Below are 6,960 nucleotides of genomic sequence, written 5' to 3'. Positions count from 1 at the left end.
GCGTGATATATGTATTGTGCTGGGTCATCATCATTGTTTGATTCTCTAAGTATCCGCGTCCTGCCATTGTCTGAGGTATAGCTTACCGTCAGTCTTAGAAAACTATTCGTGTACGTGAGAGTCGTGTCTGGTAATATTCTTCCATTGTTATGAATGAATTACTCCACTACTTCATTCTCGTGTGTGCATCTCAATCGGACACCCGCGGCAGCACATAATGATAGTGATGAAAGCATGTGTGTGCTCGTGAAAGTAAACAGAGGCATCGGAACCTGTCCAATACGTACGTAATCAGGTTTCCCATTGTTCCTGTGAGTGCTGACACCTGTCCCCACCGCCCCCAGGAGATGGATGCTGGCCGGGCAAGGGAAGAGGGGTGGGGGCTCGTCACTGCGCCAGGAAATTGGCAATGAGTAGCAGGGTGACGCCAAGTCTAAACTCTGGTAACACAATGAAGCTGCCTTTTATGTTAAAATAAAATTATTTACGGTATATTATATTATTCCTATTGTGAAAACTTAGTTAATACTATTTATTTTACACTGTGAAGAGAGATGTGATGGCATGCATATTCAGAGCAAACCTGATTGATTGATAGATTTATTGTTGCATTAATAATGAAATACAACAAAGGAGGAGAATGGACCTAGCCACCCACTCCCTGGATACCGTAGATCAATATATATTTTGTTTTAATATGAAGCTTTTTGATGTAATTGGGGTGCCTGGCATTGCGACAAAATTGTTTGCATGAGAGGACTTGTTATCTTACATCAAACAGTTCAAAAGATGAAAGCAGCGGTGAGATAAATGTTGCATCATTGCCTAACAGATTCAAAAGATTTGATTAATTAATTATGTTGCTTTACTTAATGACGGAAGAACGGTATATGTTGGGCGTGTAGAAATGTATATAGCATGCAGTGCCCATGTGTTAGATGCGCATATCATTATTCGAATATTCTTATACACGACATACATCCAGTAGTGTGCATATAGCTCAATCTCAAAGCAGACTTGTCACATCTTTAGTCATTCACTATTTTCCATAAATTAAATGTAGTTGTTAACATTGCATATGATCATACACGCGGCACATGCCTTAATTAAGTATAATAAAATTTTATTTACAAATGTGTTTGTGTGTGTGTGTGTGTGTGTGTGTGTGTGTGTGTGTGTGTGTGTGTGTATATATATATATATATATATATATATATATATATATATATATATATATATATATATATATATATATATATATATATATATATATATATATATATATATATATATATATATATATATATATATATATATATATATATATATATATATATATATATATATATATATATATATATATATATATATATATATATATATATATATATATATATATATATATATATATATATATATATATATATATATATATATATATATATATATATATGTATATGTGTGTGTGTGTGTGTGTGTGTGTGTGTGTGTGTGTGTGTGTGTGTGTGTGTGTGTGTGTGTGTATGTGTGTGTATTTACCTATTTGTATTTACCTATTTGTGATTACAGAGCCCGAGCCGTAGCTCTCTATGTCCTGTCTCTTTGTCCACACTTGTCCAATTTTTCCTTCATTTGACTGACACTCGCCGCACACACCACATCCACGCTCAGTTTGTTCCATGCATCAATGCTCCGATACGGGAAACTATACTTCTTGATGTCGCTCGTGCAGAAGTCCTTCAGTATTTTCTTTGGGTGTCCTCTTAGGTAATTACTGGATGCCATCGTGATCAGGTTCTCCCTATCCAATATGTCCACTCCATGTACTATTTTGAACATTGTTATCATATCCCCTCTGACTCTTCTTTCTTCCAACATGCTTAATTCCAGCCTATCTAACCTCTCCTCATACAGTACCTCCTTAAAGTCTGGTATCATTCTTGTTGCTAACCTCTGCACTCTTTCCAGTTTCTTGACATGTTTCTTCATGTATGGTGACCAAATTACTGATGCATATTCCAAATGTGGCCTAATCAGGGTGGTCAATATCTTTGTGTGTGTGTGTGTGTGTGTGTGTGTGTGTGTGTTATTCATCACGGTCGTCTGCTGGTCACCCAGCCAGGACTGAGACCACACCACACTCCACACACCGGAAAAGCGAGGCCACAATCCCTAGAGTTACATCCCGTACCTATTTACTGCTAGGTGAACAGGGGCTACACATTAAGAGGCTTGCCCATTTGCCTCGCCGCTTTCCGGGACTCGAACCCGGACCCTCTCGATTGTGAGTCGAGCCTGCTAACCAGTACACTACGCGGTGTGCAGGGCCGGCCCAAGCCTCCATGGTGCCCTAAGCGAAATTGTATTTGAGGGCCCCCTAAGTAAATAAACAGGTAGACAATGTTCTTACTGTAAATGTGTCATGTTTAATTATTTTTGGTTTAAAAAAAAAGTGCAACGGCAATGTGGAACAATAAATTGTAATGCAAGATCAATAAAAACAAATAACACTTCCAAATTTCAACTTTATTAGCTCACAAAAATAATTATAAATTCCATTGTACAAAGACAAAGAATAAAATGAAATAATGGATAAATACCACACAAATATTTAATGATATAAATGAACAGAGCTACTGTACTGTAGGCCTACCTAAAACAAAGTAACACAAATGGTTTACTTCACCCACTCTTAGTGTCCTTATTTATGTTGATTTTTTTTTTTTTTTTTTCTTTTTTAATGTTTGCAGTTGCTGTTGTTGACACCAAATTCAAGACAGACTGACTCCAGATTTAACCGCCAAATCCGTAGAGGATACATCCCTGACGCTTGAGGGCGTAGACAACGTCTATGGCAGTGACGGTCTTGCGCTTGGCGTGCTCGGTGTAGGTGACGGCATCCCTGATGACGTTCTCGAGGAACACCTTTAGCACCCCACGAGTCTCCTCGTAGATGAGACCGGAGATGCGCTTGACGCCGCCTCGGCGAGACAACCGACTGATAGCGGGCTTGGTGATGCCCTAGATGTTGTCACGCAGAACCTTACGGTGACGCTTGGCTCCTAGTGGTCACGCGGATTAAGGCGCCGCATTCTGTCACGATGGTGGTAGATTGCGGGGCATCGATTCGAATCCCACTAATGACATCTAGCAGCTATATGGCCTTTGTTGCCTAGCAGCGGGACAAATTACTCCATTGGAGAGGGTTCCCATGATCCCATGGAAGAATATTAGAGGGTGGTGCCCGATCTGCAATACCCAGGAAAAAAAATGGCCGCCCGAAGAGCATTTATGATCCCATATAAATACTACTTGATTGGATTTAAGGGTGATTTAGCACAATCTATGGGTGATTTAAGTACAAAGAACCACATAACATTACTTATGATATATTTTTACATCTCCATGTTGTCTCCATATCTTTGATCATATAGAAATAACTATTTATACATGGGCGAAAAATAACAAATAGGCTACAATATATTTTTTATTGCTTTTGGGGGCCCCCTTGTGGCCTCGAGGCCTAAGCCACCGCTTATTTCGCTTATGCGTCGGGCTGGCCCTGCCGGTGTGTGTGTACTATTTACTTGGTTGTATTTACCTAGTTGTAGTTTTACAGGACCTGGGCTTTACGCTCGTGTGGACCCGTCTCCATATCTACACTTATCCATTTTTTCTTTAAAACTATGCACACTCTTTGCTGACACCACTACCTCACTCAAACTGTTCCAAGTCTCAACACATCTTTGCGGGAAACTATATTTTTTAACATCTCTCAGATATCTTCCCTTCCTCAGTTTTTTACTATGCGATCTTGTGCTTCGAATGTCATATTCTTCTCTCAGGATCAGTTTCTCATTACCCACTTGATCCATTCCGTTAATCAATTTATAAACTTGTATCAGATCTCTCTCCCTTTTCTGTTCCAGGGTTGGTAGATCCATAGCCTTTAGTCTCTCCTCATATATCATCCCTTCAAATTCTGGAACCATTCTTGTAGCCATTTTTTGTAGTCTGTCCAACTTCCTTATGTGTTTCTTTTTATGGGGGTCCACACAACTCCTGCATATTCCAATCTGGGTCTTATTATAGTACTTATCAATTTCTTCATCATTTGTTTGTCCATGTAGTGAAATGCTAATCCAATATTCCTTAGTAAATTATGTCTTTCTGAAAATTCTATCAATATGGCGGTTGATTGTTTTCTTCCATCGTCACTCCCAAGTCCTTTTCCTTTTTAACTTTCTCTAGTTCTACTTCATCTCCCATTTCATAGATTTCCACTGGTCGTCTTTCACTCTTTCCCATTTCCATGACATGGCTTTTGTCCAAATTGAATTCCATCTCCCACTCTTTACTCCATTTCCAGATCTTATTTAGGTCTTCCTGCAGTATTTCACAATCCTCTTTTTGCTTTATAACTCTGCACAGTTTCGCATCGTCCGCAAACAGATTAATGTAGCTGTTCACTCCCTCTGGCATGTCGTTTATATATATGAGAAAAAGTATTGGCGCCAATACTGACCCCTGTGGCACTCCGCTTTCTACTGCTCTCCATTTAGGCTTCATATCTTTAACTACCGTCCTTATTTCTCTCCCCCTCAAATAATTTTCTATCCATCTCAATGTGCTTCCTTTTAAGCCACCCTTTTCCTCTAACTTCTACAGTAATCTTTCATGTGGTGCTTTATCAAACGCCTTTTTTAAATACAAAATAAATACAGTCAATCCATCCCGCTCTCTCTCTTGTACTCTATCAACTATTCTAGAGTAGAAACTCAGTAAATTTGTTACATACGACCGACCTTTTCTAAAACCAAATTAGCTATTTGATAATAATTTGTTGTCTTCAAGAAACTCGACCCCTTGTTTCTTTATTACTCTTTCACACATCTTGCACATTACACTAGTTAGTGATACCGGTCTGTAATTCATAGGTTCTTCTTTTCTTCCTTTCTTATATATGGGAACCACGTCAGCTCTTTTCCTTTGTACTGGTACTGTTCCATTTTCTATTGAGCATTTTATGATGTTGTATATAGGACTTGCTAGTTCTTCCCTACATTCTTTTAATATTCTGCCTGAGATTTCATCCGGTCCCATTGCCTTCTCTTCATTTAATTCCGTCATCAACTCTTTTATTTCAAGCTTGGTTACTTTAATCTCCTTCATATAAACGGTCTCTCTATTACCCTGTGGTCTTTCGAATTTGGATTCCTTTCCTTCTGTAATTTGCTATTTAACAGTTCTGCCATACTTTTTGGGTCTTCCACCATCCTGTTCTCTCCTTTTAACCTTTCTATTGTTTCTTTTTGCCTTATTTTTCCATTTATGAATTTGTAGAACAATTTTGGTTGCTCCTTATATACGATTATGCTGGTGCTAATGACCTATTAATTAATGATCAATTTGGATTTCATGCTGGACGCTCCACTGAGGACCAACTGATCTTGACATACAACGAAATATCTCAGTTTTTGGATAATGGTTTTAATGTAGATTTAATTTTGTTTGACTTTTAAAAGCTTTTGATGTAGTTTGTCATACCATACTTTTGGATAAGCTAGTTAAATTGGGCATTCACTGGTAAGGTCCTCAGTTGGATTAAAGAGTTCTTAACTGGCAGAGTAATGAATGTAGTAGTGGATCATCAGTAGCCTATAACCACAGGCTTATGACGTACACAGTGGTGTGCCTCAAGGTTCAGTTCCGGGACCACTTCCTTTTCTTTTCTATGTAAATTTTCTGACTCACAATATTACTACTAGTACTAAAATCTTTGCTGGCGACCTGAAAATATACCTTGCTATCAAGACTGACTCTTCTCACATCATACTACATGACATGGCCATTTGTCAAAGGAATATTGATTGCCTCCACAGAGTCTCTTCCTCCTGGGGTTTAGCAATGAATGTTTCTAAATGTGCTATTGTGCATTTCATTTGACACCCTATGGATTGGTTTTCTCTTCCTGCTTCGGGTCAGTACAATTTTGATGGCTTTCCTATACCAATCAAGGAGTCTGCTACTGATTTGGGTGTTTTGGTTGATTCCTCCTTTAGATATCACCAACACAGCCAAAGTTGTGCAGTTGGGTAGTGTCACATAATCTACTTAAATGTACAATTAATCGTGCTTCATCTTTTATGATGCTCTTATTTGTTACTCATATAAGACCACTACTTGAACATGCAGCATATCTGTCTGCCCTCAATAGAATCAGTTCAAAGACGTTGTCACGCTGGGCTACATAGATAAGGGGCATGAACCATCTCAGCTACTCTCAAAGACTCAAGGATTTAAATATCTTTATCATCTGCAAGGTAAACTTTTAGGCAATGACATTAACATTGACGGTAACCGTGCCATTTCTCTTAGTGAAGTCTGTATCCAGTCCTCCATTGACAGAACGAGAGAACACCAATTCAAGATAGCACAAGTCAGAGCCCAACTGGAAATACTCAGACGCTTTTTCAGTGTTAGAAGAATTGCTATGTGGAACTGTCTTCCTGATGACTTAGTTGTCATTCAATCTCTTCCTTCGTTTAAAGTCAATCTATCTAAACACTTAGGTGACAGACTTTATGAGAGAAAGTCCTCTCCCAGTTTATACCATCAACGCGATCCATGCTTACTTGCTTTTTTTTTTTTTTTTTTTGTCGATAATGATGCACTATCCAGTTTTTCTTGTTCAGTAATTTACAAATTAAGTATTACAAATGATGAGCTGGCACATCAGCAGAATGCGGCTCAACGGGGCATCTGTTGGTCTCTGACTAACATCGTAACATGGACCCGGCCCCACCAGGTAAGATAACCAGGTAAGAGTAATTTCATTTTTTTTTTTCTTCAAGAGGATTAGACAAAGTTATGGGTGAGAACGATAACTATAATTCATATCGGAATGGCTTCTCGTAGTTCTCCTTACGTTCTTTTATATCTTAGGGTAAATATAGAGAT

At 38.4% G+C, this 6,960-nt stretch overlaps 1 pseudogene; it reads right to left on the bottom strand.

Moving 5' to 3' along the window:
• Window positions 1-2,793: 2,793 nt before the first annotated feature.
• Window positions 2,794-6,629, bottom strand: LOC123499096 (annotated as a pseudogene).
• Between the last annotated feature and the right edge of the window lie 331 nt (window positions 6,630-6,960).

The sequence above is a fragment of the Portunus trituberculatus genome, chromosome 49 (genome assembly GCF_017591435.1).
Source record: "Portunus trituberculatus isolate SZX2019 chromosome 49, ASM1759143v1, whole genome shotgun sequence".
Lineage (NCBI taxonomy): Eukaryota > Metazoa > Arthropoda > Malacostraca > Decapoda > Portunidae > Portunus > Portunus trituberculatus.
The sequence above is the reverse complement of the archived record's forward strand: the minus strand, read 5'-3'. Positions and strand labels throughout refer to the sequence as shown.